Source organism: Schistocerca nitens, chromosome 5 (genome assembly GCF_023898315.1).
Source record: "Schistocerca nitens isolate TAMUIC-IGC-003100 chromosome 5, iqSchNite1.1, whole genome shotgun sequence".
NCBI lineage: Eukaryota > Metazoa > Arthropoda > Insecta > Orthoptera > Acrididae > Schistocerca > Schistocerca nitens.
This window is the reverse complement of record NC_064618.1, coordinates 211,893,188-211,907,113: the sequence shown is the minus strand read 5'-3', so window position 1 is coordinate 211,907,113 and position 13,926 is coordinate 211,893,188.

Genomic DNA, 13,926 nt, shown 5'->3' with positions numbered 1-13,926 from the left:
AGCTCGTTGTCTGTGCGAAAATGTCTTCATAGCCAGTAGTTAATGTGAGCAGAGATGAAACACACAGGGAGCCAATTCCGGGCTGCAGTGTGCGTGATCAAACGCTTCCTATCGAAAACGCTGCAGGAGCATTTTCATTGCCCCTGCTGATTGCGACCGAGAATTGTCACGGAGTAGGAACCGTATGACAGTTCTGTAATGTGGGCTGCATAGCATCAGGCGAAATCTGTCACCCGGACCTAATACTTGGCGGGAGACAGTATTTTCTACGCATCTTTACGCGCTCACCATGCGCTCAGAACTGAAAAGAGCGAAGTGATACAAACGACAGGCATACTAGAGACACTGTCGAACACATCTGTGCAAAGCTTCATCGGATATTCATAGTCGTTTCCATTTCGCGACCGATTGGAACTTACTTTCTGGACACCCCTCGTAATTGAAATGAACAGAGTGTCTCTTTCATGCCAGGTTAATTCAGTGAACGAGATAACATCTGATGTAAGCCACGAATAAAGAAGAAACAGGAACTTAGCATTCTGAAAATCGCAGCTTACTAATAAACATTTCCCATGGAAGAAACAGTGCCATATTAACAAAATGATGACGTAGGAGATACTAATCTAACGATAATACTTTTGGTACGAATATTAAGCATTTTAATGAATTTTTTTACTGCCCATAGTATAATTTCTCATGATGTGAGAGTCGTCTGCTATTCATGCTAGCGTATAGGAATAGAAACATAAATAAAGCTATTTATGATTGAAATGAATGAGGAATTCACATGAGATCACGTTTCCTGAAGTGTTTACAGAACCAAAAGGTGAGAAAGGCCTACAGACATAGCTTAACGGTTTCTCTAACTACACAATTCTGCCTGTACCGAGAGTTATTCTACTTGGTTCGTCGATTCGGTATCTTTGCAAGGAACAATCGCTAGTTTGACTGAGAGCTCACTTTCATTTCTCTACAGCCGATCCAGATCTGTTCACAATTTTCTCATTCCTCCACAGAACTGGGACCCTAGGGAGCCACAGAAAAGATAGAGATCAGGTGAAGCCCTTCGGGTGCTGTGAACGTTATGTCTCTCCCGTGAAATATCGGCTCAGCAGATCGGATCCAACAAGAAATATTTCGAGTCGATGGAGAAATCTTCCTCTTATTCGTGAATATTATTCTAGACTTCCGTCAAACCAAAGGTCCTGTTCGTTGTGTGACTAACTGACTTTAAAAAGTGCTATAGCTTAACACATCAATAGTTTTCAAGATTCACAGCTGTTCTAAAATAATGTAGATATGACACACAATGATTTTTTACTGCACTTGTAATGTACATTCCGTTCGTCTTCCCTTCATTACGATTTGTTGGTGTCTAATGATGACGTAATTTCATTTCTAGTCAAGATTTGCACAACTTATTGAGCTGTCGGTTTTGATGATCCATGTCGTGACAGACGCCCTGCTAAACGGCAGGACAGGACAGAGTATAAATTGTGGAAAGGGGTCAAAATAAGGGCTGTCAGTTACACTCAAACATAAATTATTATTTGGTCAAACATTACAAAATCCCAAAAAAATATTTTTTTAAAAAAAATACAGTTTTAATTTTTGGGACTTGATTACCGGCTGAAAACTACTTTAATTTAAAAACAGCTGAAGGCCAATAACTTAAAACGCAAGCATAAGCAGATATTTAACAGGCAAGCCTTATCTTAAAACAGTTCTTTAGTTAGGCTAAAGTAAACAAGTTAAATTCAAATCGGCTAAAGTCCTCTAAAAAATAAAACTCCATAGCATTAATTTGCTTTTAAAAAAACCAAAGGCGTTACGTGAAACAGTTCCTTAAGTTAGGCTGGAGGCTTAAGAGCAAAAGAAATGAAACTTAAAATCGGCCAAAGATCCAAGACGTAAAAAAAAATTCAAGAACATTAAAATTTTTAAAATGCCAAACGGCTTACGTGAAACCGTACTTTAACTTAGGCTGAAGGCCTTAATAGCAAAAAACCCTAATTTTAAAAAAGTCTGCTAGAAGCCGTACAAGTTCAAACAAAAACAAATTTAAAGAAATAGGGCAGTACACCCAAGGGCGCTCAGATGTGCGAGGGTCGGCCTGTAATTCCAACACTAATTGTCCCTTAGGTGAGACTTACAGTCCGGCCAACCATTCACGATACGATGACAACCCAACCGACCGACAGTCAACGGACCCACCGACAAGTTAACTTCCTCTTCACCCGACCAGGGCACAACAGGGAGTTCAATGGAACAATGTAGATATTGGCGCCCACAACCAATCATACATGGAGCTGTCAAACTACACACACCATGCTGTACAACAACGACACGAAGAGGAAACTAAATTGCCCGAAATTTACGTCAATGGCCAGGGCTGGTAACCGGAACGTTAACGGCCACGAGGCAGAAGACTCCGCTGGTGCACTGCAATTCAAATAACCAAATACAGTGACACTCCACAGGAGGGTGGCTAGAATTTTGCAACTTGAAAACCATGTTGTTGCTCGCGGGAATATCCCAACAGCCGACAACGAACTCCAAATGACACAATGTGAACAGTCTTCATTTGCTGGTAGATTAAATAAAAACTCAACTTTTTTGTCTAGGGTCGGTGAGCCACGGACCTCGTAGCAATGGGAACAGCACTACACACTCCGACACCGAATAGAGGCTGCCAGCGGGCCCGGGCAAACCACGGCCGCCGAGAATTCGTCGCTGCTCCACGCCAAACGACCGACAGGTCGCACACTGCCCAGCCGGCACTCTAAGCGCCAGGCCAAAGATAGTCCAAGGTGAGAATATCGATACACACCACTGCTGCCACCCGCGGAGGGAGAGGATAACAGCATAATCGCCATAACCGTGGGAGACTAAACACAGAATCGCAACGAGGGTTTAATCCAGCGCATAGTATGAGCCAGCCACGCCTCAGTGACTACAGAAAAAAGACATCTAACAACCTTTCATTTGGGTTGTACCAATCAACTTAGTATGTCACACATTTCAGTGCATGCCAAACGCTAAATCACAAGAAATATCTCTAATTGTGTGTCTTATTGAAGATGGTTTTTGCGTACTATTAATCTCTCTCTTTCAACGGTGTCTGAGTTGATATCACTCCAATGTATTTATGCCTGTCTGTCATTCCCTCATGTTACACTATTTTTAATCGGCGGAAATCTTAGGCGTTTCAGAGAAAACTGTCCAATTATGTATATTCTTTAACTGGGTACACAGTGACACGAAAATGCAGCTTTGCTGCATGTAGTACTTCTCGTAACTTATCTACCAGAATTACGGAAGCTTCAAAGTACAGCTTACGGAACAATGGTTATTGTTCTGAGGAAAGCTCTCGATAATATACTGTCAAAGTGTTTCGCAGAAAATCGAGAGATAAAGTTCTGAAAACCACACAGTGAACCGCTTGCTGCCGTTAACCAAATTCTTCTCTCCATAACGTATGTCCAAGAACAGAACTGTGCTTTATGATACATTGTTTAATAGTGGAATAATCATAAATCTAACATAAGAAAGGGAATGAAGTGGTATATGTACACTGGTGTTCAAAACTTAAGATGAAACTAAATTTAGTGTGATCCGTTTTTGAGAAGTAATATAGCTCGATGAACTTGGCCCACACACAGAAGGTTCAGCTACAGTACAGTCCAGAAGTTAATTGAAAGGAGCACACAGTAAGGCGAACAGAAATGTCACTTTTATTCATAGAAAATGCGCTGTAATCGCCTACGACGGTCCCCTGGATATCACACAAGGAGGGTTGGGTTGTTTCGGTGGAGGAGACCAGGCAGCGAGGTCATCGGTCTCATCGGATTAGGAAAGGAAGTCCGCCGTGCCCTTTCGAAGGAACTATCCCGGCATATGCCTGGAGCGATTTAAGGAACTCAAGGAAAACCTAAATCAGGATGGCCGGACACGGGATTGAAGCGTCGTCCTCCCGAATGCGAGTCCAGTGTGCTAACCACTGCGCCACCTCGTTCGGTCACACAAGGAGGAACATAGTTCTTAATAGGGTGGGTGGTCACCACGAACAACAATGCATGCTCTTCAACGTGTTCACAATCTGGCCACAAGTTTGGCAAAGAGTTCTTGCGGCAGGGCGTTCCATACCTCCATCAGCGCAACTGCTGGATGGTGGTTGATGCATTTGGACGTGCTACAGTACGTCTCCCCAAAGCATCCCTTCACGTGTTACAAGGAATTTAGGTCGAGAGAACGGACGGACTAATCCATTCGCCGAGCATCCTCTCATTCCAAGAACTCCTTCACTGCACAGTTCGGTGGAGTTGCGCGAAGTCAGGACCGGACGGCTGAATGAACCATGTTCAAAGATTCGGAGGGCAGTGCATTGTATCTCTCCACATCAAAACACATAGACCGTCAAAGCGATCACACTCAACAATGTTCCTGGGTATGTAATGTACCCAGGAAATGTGTTGAATGATTCGTCAGGAATACACACAGCCCAGTATTAACCATTTACGTCTTTCTCTCAAACAAAATCTCATCATTAGTCCAGTAAGACTATCTAACTGCATCATTATCCTGATGCCAACACTCCACCTTTACGTCTCTCCATCAAGGACATTTATCCTGCTCCTTTGGTATATTGTCACCAGAAAATTTAATAAGGTAGTCAAATGCTACATTTAATAAAAATATGAGACTGAAATTATTTTCATTATATCCTCGGCCTCATTATCCAGTCGTAACGGAAATCGCGAAACAGCGTGAGCAACGACGTTATCCTTACCAGGCATGTGTAAAATAGTGAATTTGAACGCTTATAAAAACATTGCACACCTTCTTCAGTGACCATGAGTCATCTTCCACTCATCGTCTTCCACTCAACTTTTCAGAACTCTGTAAGCTGTATACTTTGATGACCTAACCGAACGAGTAACATCTGAATTTCATGAAAGTCTACACAACTGCCAAAGACTGAAGCTCAGTAGACAAATAGTTTCCTTCGCATTTAGTGAGCACCTGGATTGTGAAAGAAATCGTATGGCGCTTTGTAATGCCATTTACTTACATTTCTTGGTAGATCTCAGAACTAAACCCCATCTTAGAGCTGTCTCAGCTTAGACAGAAATCTCTATTTAAACAAAAATGTGACAGGAGAGTAACTTCCAAAGCAGACTGTTTCACACCTTAAAAATGGCTCTGAGCACTATGGGACTTAACTGATGAGGTCATTAGTCCCCTAGAACTTAGAACTACTTAAACCTAACTAACCTAACGACACCACACACATCCATGCTCGAGGCAGGATTCGAACCTCCAACCGTAGCGGTCGCGCGGTTCCACACCTTAAAATTCTGTTTGTGTTTGGGCATCCAAGTCCCAAGGTGTATTTTTATCCATTAATGCATATACTCATGGTGTAGTCCAAGAGGTCAAATATATAAATCCCTTACAAAATTTGATTAAACTTATATGAAGTGACAGCGGGATCGATTACATCTCGCTCGCAACACTTTCTCAATTTAGCCTCCACTCTCTCATTATAAATCAATGTAGCATACGGCGTGACAACAACTTTCTGTGCTTTTTAACCTTATACTATTACGAGAAACTTATAATTGTTCCAGGATGTTCCGAAAACGTAGAAGAACAGCTTCACAACATGCCGAACAAATTCCCTTTCACTATCTAGCCTGTCTCCTCAATATCATCAATCCACTTCCATATACCTTGCAAGGTGTAAAACTTCTTCTTGAAAATCTAGTAATAAAATTGCATGAACGCTGCACTCTCACGCAACAGGCTACGACTCAAGAAAAAAATCAGATCTTGTGAGATATTTAAGACAGTGGATTGAACTAATTCCTCTAATCACTCATTTATCAAAACTCAGCTTCAGTGTACACTCGTTACATACTAATATCATTTCACCGAACCCAAGTTCATCCCTACTTGACTCGTCATCAGCAAATGAAGTCCTAAAATCACGTCAATATCCCAACCATGGTACAATCATAAAATTTGCAGAAAATCAATGAAAATCAACTGCCTTGTCAAAGATTTCAGTACCCACTTGTCACTTCACCACAAAATTGTTTCCAGTTATTATCCATTTTACCTCACTCTGGTATCTATTTACATCTACATAACTACTCTGCAATTCACATTTAAGTGCTTGGCAGCGGGTTCGTCGAACCACAATCATACTATCTCTCTACCATTCCACTCCCGAACAGCGCGGGAAAAACGAACACCTAAACGTTTCTGTTCGAGCTCTGATTTCTCTTATTTTATTCTGATGATCATTCCTAGCTATGTACACTCCTGGAAATTGAAATAAGAACACCGTGAATTCATTGTCCCAGGAAGGGGAAACTTTATTGACACATTCCTGGGGTCAGATACATCACATGATCACACTGACAGAACCACAGGCACATAGACACAGGCAACAGAGCATGCACAATGTCGGCACTAGTACAGTGTATATCCACCTTTCGCAGAAATGCAGGCTGCTATTCTCCCATGGAGACGATCGTAGAGATGCTGGATGTAGTCCTGTGGAACGGCTTGCCATGCCATTTCCACCTGGCGCCTCAGTTGGACCAGCGTTCGTGCTGGACGTGCAGACCGCGTGAGACGACGCTTCATCCAGTCCCAAACATGCTCAATGGGGGACAGATCCGGAGATCTTGCTGGCCAGGGTAGTTGACTTACACCTTCTAGAGCACGTTGGGTGGCACGGGATACATGCGGACGTGCATTGTCCTGTTGGAACAGCAAGTTCCCTTGCCGGTCTAGGAATGGTAGAACGATGGGTTCGATGACGGTTTGGATGTACCGTGCACTATTCAGTGTCCCCTCGACGATCACCAGTGGTGTACGGCCAGTGTAGGAGATCGCTCCCCACACCATGATGCCGGGTGTTGGCCCTGTGTGCCTCGGTCGTATGCAGTCCTGATTGTGGCGCTCACCTGCACGGCGCCAAACACGCATACGACCATCATTGGCACCAAGGCAGAAGCGACTCTCATCGCTGAAGACGACACGTCTCCATTCGTCCCTCCATTCACGCCTGTCGCGACACCACTGGAGGCGGGCTGCACGATGTTGGGGCGTGAGCGGAAGACGGCCTAACGGTGTGCGGGACCGTAGCCCAGCTTCATGGAGACGGTTGCGAATGGTCCTCGCCGATACCCCAGGAGCAACAGTGTCCCTAATTTGCTGGGAAGTGGCGGTGCGGTCCCCTACGGCACTGCGTAGGATCCTACGGTCTTGGCGTGCATCCGTGCGTCGCTGCGGTCCGGTCCCAGGTCGACGGGCACGTGCACCTTCCGCCGACCAATGGCGACAACATCGATGTACTGTGGAGACCTCACGCCCCACGTGTTGAGCAATTCGGCGGTACGTCCACCCGGCCTCCCGCATGCCCACTATACGCCCTCGCTCAAAGTCCGTCAACTGCACATACGGTTCACGTCCACGCTGTCGCGGCATGCTACCAGTGTTAAAGACTGCGATGGAGCTCCGTATGCCACGGAAAACTGGCTGACACTGACGGCGGCGGTGCACAAATGCTGCGCAGCTAGCGCCATTCGACGGCCAACACCGCGGTTCCTGGTGTGTCCGCTGTGCCGTGCGTGTGATCATTGCTTGTACAGCCCTCTCGCAGTGTCCGGAGCAAGTATGGTGGGTCTGACACACCGGTGTCAATGTGTTCTTTTTTCCATTTCCAGGAGTGTAGATTGGGCTCAACAAAATATTTTCGCATTCGGAAGAGAAAGTTGGTGACTGAAATTCCGTAAACAGATCTCACCGCGACGAAAAACGTCTTTGCTGTAATGACTTCCATCCCAATTCGCGTATCATATCTGCCACACTCTCTCCCCTACTACGTGATAATACAAAACGAGCTGCCCTTTTTTGCACCCTTTCGATGTCCTCCGTCAATCCCACCTGGTAAGGATCCCACACCGCGCAGCAATATTCTAACAGAGGACGAACGAGTGTAGTGTAAGCTTTCTCTTTAGTGGACTTGTTGCATCTTCTAAGTGTCCTGCCAATGAAACGCAACCTTTGGCTCGCCTTCCCCACAATATTATCTATGTGGTCTTTCCAACTGAAGTTGTTCGTAATTTTAACACCCAGGAACTTTGAATTGACAGCCTTGAGAATTGTACTATTTATCGAGTAATCGAATTCCAACGGATTTCTTTTGGGACTCATGTGGATCACCTCACACTTTTCGTTATTTAGCGTCAACTGCCACCTGCCACACCATACAGCAATCTTTTCTAAATCGATTTGCAACTGATGCTGGTCTTCGGATGACCTTACTAGACGGTAAATTACAGCATCATCTGCGAACAACCTAAGAGAACTGCTCAGATTGTCACCCAGGTCATTTATATAGATCAGGAACAGCAGAGGTCCCAGGACGCTTCCCTGATATCACTTCAGTTTTACTCGATGATTTGCCGTCTATCACTACGAACTGCGACCTTCCTGACAGGAAATCACGAATCCATTCGCACAACTGAGACGATACACCATAGGCCCGCAGCTTGATTAGAAGTCGCTTGTGGAGTATGAACCTATACCTTCATATCTCTGGAATGCTCACTCATTCGATACAGTCGTCTAGCTACCCATATGTAAAAAAAAAAAAAAAACAAGAAAAAATAATTCCATTAACATTCACTCGAAGCACTTGAAAGAGACATCTTCCTGTCTCTCACTAAGAAAACGTTCCCTCACATTTCCAAAATTCAACTTATTGAACTGTTCGTATCTATTGTTTATCATACCTCCAGCACTGCAATAGGCTAACGAACTAACTAACTCCTCCCGAACATGCCATGAAAGCCCAAAGGTACCGGCCGGCCGCCGTGTCACCCTCAATAGATAGGCGTCACTGGATGCAGATCGCTCTCCCGGCCGTATGTCAGTTTCCGAGACCGGAGCCGCTACTTCTCAAGCAATTAGCCCCTCAGTTTGCCTCACAAGGGCTGAGTGCATCCCGCTTGCCAACAGCGCTCGGCAAACCGTATGTCAGCCCGACAGCGCTTAACTTCGGTGATCAGAAGGGAACCGGTGTTACCACTCCGGCAAGGCCGTTGGCTCTGGAATAGGCTGCTAGTAGCAAGTTTCAGTCACATGGTAGCAGCCTCTCCACATGCGTATTGGATCTGCAGATCATTTTAATGTCTCCAAATTTGCGGACCAGCAACTCTATGATTCTATCAACCTTATCTACCATTTCCCATACTGCCATGACTGTGGCGAACTGTCTACCATTCCAAAAATCTCTACCTCTTCTAGAATTGTCGCTTCATTCTGATTATGTACTTTATTCTGACTCTCTGCTCTACCGTTTCCATACCTATCATGATACAAATCATAATGTGTATGAGCATGATTTCAGCTTCTCTGTGGTCTCTGGTCATGATAAGAGAACTGATTGTAATTTGACCATTACGAATATCCACTTACAGTACAAAACATTAAATTCATCTGAATAAGGCGGAAGTTTTCATTCTGTAGCAAAATGAGCGTTGATATGAAACTTTTTCGCAAATTAAAACTGAGTGCCAGACCAAGACTCATTCTCCGGATCTTTGCCTTTCACGAGCACGTTCTCAACGAAGTGAACCAAGTGAGCTACCCACCTACCACTCACTAGCCATTCTCATAACTTTGCTTCCATCAGTACCTCACCTTCTACCTTCCAAAGATTACAGAAGTTCTCCTGCCAAACTTGCATGACTAGTATTGGTGGAAGAAAGGATACTGCAGAGATATGGCTTAGCCGCAATCTAGGGGAACTTTCCGGAATGAATTTTTCACTTTGCAGGGGAGTGTCCACTGATATGAAACTTGCTAGCAGTTTAAGACTGTGTGCCGGGCCGACACTCGAAATAAGCACTTTTGCCTTTCAAGGCAACTGCTATACGAACTGATCTACCCAGGCACGACTCACGATCGGAAATCACAGATTTGCTTCCGCCAATGTCTCAGCCCCATTCTTCTCTAATTTACTCTTTCTTCTCCGTTACTATCCTATATTCTCTGTTCCATCTTTTCAAGTTTGAACTCTGTACTAGCCCCGCAGATGCCACCGTCCTATTCAAAAAGTCTTGATCAAAAGCAAATCTTGGAATTGTTACAACTCTGCTGTTAAACCTGAAGATGACATCCTACAGATGCTGCAGAAGTATCTGCAGAGAAACCACATTTACTGGTAGACCCAAATGGCTCAGCCGCAACAGATTCATTTGCTTGCCCTTTCATGGCACCATCACTGATTTCTTGAGTTACAGCACTGAGATCATTGGCTCCTGCAACCTCTCTGACCAACTAACAGACTAATTGACTCACTATTAAACACACCCTCGTCCCCTTGAGCTGTAGCAGTGATTGGCACCAGAATCAGGCTGTTCATTACCCTACAATAACCACTTCTCCATCACGCAATGCATAATCGAACCACCACTGGCAGAAAAGTTACGTCAAAGTAACAGTACACAATTCAAACAAAAATTTTACATTTCCGACCGCTATACCGAAAAGTTAAGTGTACTAAATTTCTAACAATTAAATCTCCGCGAACTTCGCTTGGAACGACACGCACGAAGGCGATGAAAATCATTTGAATTTCAGGTCTGGAATTCGCGAAGTTCTTTAGTAGACGCCAGAGCATAATTTCCAGCGAGTCACGAGTGATTATTACAATTTATAAAGAATACGTCGAATGACAACTAGCAGGATTTCTAACATGCGAGTCAATGTAGTAATACATGCAGTTAGAACGATGCAAAGCCACAGGCATGTTTTGACCAGTAATCATTAAATAGTCACTCACATGTTCATGAATTGTAATATCCCAGCCGTATTTCGCATCACGGTTTCCCAACTAAACGGTGATGATCAATCCCAAACTCTGTTCTGGTTCTTCATTTCCTTTGAAGCAGCTGATCGATATTTCTTCTCCATCGAGAACATAAATTGAGAGGATAACTTAACCAACTGTTGAGGTGCTGATTCCACATTTCTCATTAGCATCTCCTGACAGGTTTGTTGTAACTTATTTCTGTGAATGGTATGCTCTAAAAAATCACATTGAAATTACTCTTTTGCCATGTAACTGTAGGTTTGTAGCCTACTGGCTAAAGAGCTATAGCGCACATGTTGCAGACCTCAGGGAAACACGTAGAGTTTTCCTGATATTTAGACGCTTGAAGATGTGAGTAGCTCTTTTGCGTCTATTCTTGCGAAATGTTCTATACACCGACGCTCGATTTTTTCATCTTTTCATTGGTTTTAACGGCGACTTAAAGTTTTTTTTTTTTTTTTTCTTCATGGGAATCTTTCGCGGAGCGACCCATTTGTTCGAAGCTGGCAGGATTGACATTGGCACACAAGTGCTTGCCAATCTTGAGGCAATTAAAAGCAACGTGCATCACTTGTGGTCGAACGTCAAACTTCCGTTTGACATAAATCGATGGTAATTCTTTTGTGATCACGATAACACCAGCGAAAATATGATTTATTGGCAACTGCTGGAACGCTTTGCAACTGCTCCAATGCAGTTCTACTCCTGGTTGTGTAAAGCAGACGTATATCAGCGGGTAACTGCCGATTTTGAGCCTGCAAAAATTAAATGCCAAGTACACAAGTATTTCCTACATGGGATGCATGACACAGTTAAGATGAATCGTGACGCAATGAACAGACCAGGCCAGAAGATAACTTAGTAGCTTGCGCTCCAGTTAGCCATGCTGTAAAAGAATGTGAGCGTTTGACACTTGTTAACCCTTCTGCATCTCTTTTATCTTTAAAAATATTGCTTGGGCACTGTACATAACGGGAACACGTCATTATGAGACGAATATCCTATAAATGTTGCAGGTTATATTTATTTTTCAAGGAACCCTAACCCATAGCGAATTTGTAGCATATCAGAGATCTCAAAATGCAGAACTTTTGTTCAATCTAAATTAACAATGATTAATACAGACCATTATTGTAGAAATTAAAGAGAACTAATTTTAAAAGATCTAAATTCCTTGCAACGCGTGTATAATTGGAAGACTACATGAAGCAAAATGGAGTATGACATCTTCATCTTGGCAGCTCGTAGAATCAAAATAAATGAGAAATTTTTTTTAATGTAGCTAACTGAGGATCCAAAATCCATAACCAAATTAGTTTAACGTGAGCTGTTCAGGTGTAAGATTACGCTACTGCCTGAGAAAATCTTACTTCCTTCAACAACAGAGAGAGATAGTACCAGATAATACTCGGGAAGCGAAACCTCTCCTGTCCAAGCTCTCTCCTTAAGTCGCGCATTTCTGAAGCTCCACTTGAGGAAAGAGTGATTGATGCTGCTAAACTGACGAACGAATATGTTTCCTCTTCTACGTAAAAACAGAGTGAAGCAGCAGATACTTCTCTCTCAGACCTTGCAAAATACACCATTCCGTCTCACGAGGATGATGGGGGTCGTAACAGAATTCCCAGAACATGGAAGCACACAAAGGCCACCGCAGTTTTTAAAACTGGGAAGAGCTCCCGTAAACCCAAGAATTATCGACCAATATCGTTACTGCGTTCGCTGCTGAAACTTTTTAAAAGGATGACAATGAACAGAGCAGGTGGATATGTTGACGGCTGTGTAATTGATTAAGAGATAGGTTTCCGCCCAGGTCAGGCACTCATCCTGACTCAATTTACTAAAGATAGTTTTGAAAGGGGCTTCCCACAGGAGTACTGTTCATTGCCAAACTGCGGCATACGATACTAAAAACCTGAGAACTCTGCTCTCTAAAGCACATCGGATGACAAATAGCGACAGAAGAATAGAAATTCTTAGGTCACTGCCGTTTAATAGATGATTCTTCATCGAATTTCAACAAAGCAGAAGCAGATGAAGAAATCAGAAGGATGGATTGCTGCAATGTGCCTTGCTGTCGCCAACGGTGTTTGGTACGTATAGTAAAGACCGATCTGTCGGCGAAAAGAACATCTGTTTTTTGATGCGGATGATACGGCAACTGCGTATCAATCAAAATCCTTCAACGAAATTCAAAATGGCAAGTGTCTCTCTTTCACAATGACGACTGGGAAGCAGGAAAGGAACTTAAAATCATCTGGAATGGTACGCGCTTGAACTGCTGTTCCCAAACATCCTATCCAGACATCAGTCTCGACAGAATCTTTACGCATAAAAAACATATCAATAAATTACAAGCTAAAATACGAACATGTAATGCCGTATCAACGAACTGTCATCTGCCAAGTGGGCTTCCAACGAGTAGGTACTTCGTTCCACAGCACTCACCACCTCCTTCTCGGTTGCTGAGTATGGATGCATACTTTGGGAAAGATCTCATCGCACCTGCAGGAAGATAACTGGCTGCCTGCGATCTACTAAGAGTAGACCATTTATATTCATTACCTGATACTGCCCCACCAAATGTCAGATTACATTCCTGAGCTGGAAAGAAAGGAATAAATGACAAGTGTCACCAGCTACACAACCATCAAACCATGCCCAAAAGGTTTAAATTGATACGAAGTGTCGTATACTCAGTACAAACAAGTAGAACTTCCATAAAGTCATTATGGCAAGAAGAATATCCAGAAACCCTTATTACAGGTGAAGCTCTACCTCCAGGATTCCAGCTAGACTGCCCCAATGAAAAACTATGAACCGAAATCAAAATGACTCATGAAAAACGTGTGCTACACAGCACTGACAGCTGTGAGTGTGGTAAAAAATAAACATTGGAACACACTCTATTGGAACACCTTCTCAAATGTCTGTCAATGGATGCACTCAGATAGTGCACTCAAGAGGATTTCCTGAATTATATCGAGACAGCTGCAGCCTACATCAAATTCTGGATGAGCCAAGTATGATAT